Below are 1069 nucleotides of genomic sequence, written 5' to 3'. Positions count from 1 at the left end.
GGGTAACGGTCCACAAGGCCAGGACAGGCCCCCAGGCTCAGGCCCCCAGGGAGAATGGGGAGGGAGCCTAGCCCCCAGCTGGGGAGTCCTGTCTATATTCTCGGGCTGTACCCTCAGCAGCTGCTTCTGTCTTTTCTGAGACCAGCGCAGAATATTCCTAGGTCAGCCATGAGACCTTCTCTGCCCACCAGCCTAAGCAAATTCCCACAAGGTCCATGGGTGGGCGTGGCTACGACCTGGTAGAGGAGGCTTTCATTCTGCAGCTCTCCGAACGAGTGTCTGAAAGCCCCCAGAGCCTGTCCAGGGTGCCGCAGGCACCAGAGGGTGGAGGGAGGTACCCAGGTGAAGGCAATCAGTGGAAGCCCCTCCTCCACTCCCTCCCATCTGGATCTTTCCTGGGGGTCGCTGATTCCAGTCACCCCCAGTAAAGCCTAGAGAACCCTCGACTTCTCCGCAAGACTGGGCCCCATTAAGGAGCTGTGAGAGGGAGGAAACAGAGCTGGGCTGGGCAAGTCATTTGGTCCTTTGAAGTCTCAAGTCCCCTCATCGGAAAAGTGGTCCCTGGTCTTCCTGCTGTGAAAGGGTCAGACGAGAGGAGGCATGAGAAAGTCCTAGAGAACTCCGAAGTCCAGGTGCTAAAGACCTGTCAAACTTTTATTATTATTACTACTGGTGGTGTTGCTGTTACTACTGTTAGTATTATTGCTGCTGCTAGTGATGATACGTGGTGGCTGCACTCAAGATGATCAGAGAGAGGGAGAAGGCAAGGGCAGCCTCTCTCCACTTTGCACCCGAGAGCCTCTGTTTCCCTGACCAGGCGAGGAGTGGTCTCAGCACAGACGGGCGCCCCCACCCCACGAACCCCTGCGGAGCCCCGGGTCGGCCGCCGCCCCGCTGAGACCCAAGCCGATTCTCTGAGCGCGCGCGCCCCCTGCTGGCGGCGGGGCGCGGGCGCAGCCTCCGGATTGTATATAAAGGCAGCGTGGCGCGCGAGACCTGGCCGAGTGCGGGAGAGGAGCCGGCGCGCAGGGAGAGCGCAGTGCTGCCTGAGGTCTCCGAGCGGCTCGCC

This window comes from Mesoplodon densirostris, chromosome 19 (assembly GCF_025265405.1).
Source record: "Mesoplodon densirostris isolate mMesDen1 chromosome 19, mMesDen1 primary haplotype, whole genome shotgun sequence".
Taxonomy (NCBI): Eukaryota; Metazoa; Chordata; class Mammalia; order Artiodactyla; family Ziphiidae; genus Mesoplodon; species Mesoplodon densirostris.
The sequence above is the reverse complement of the archived record's forward strand: the minus strand, read 5'-3'. Positions refer to the sequence as shown.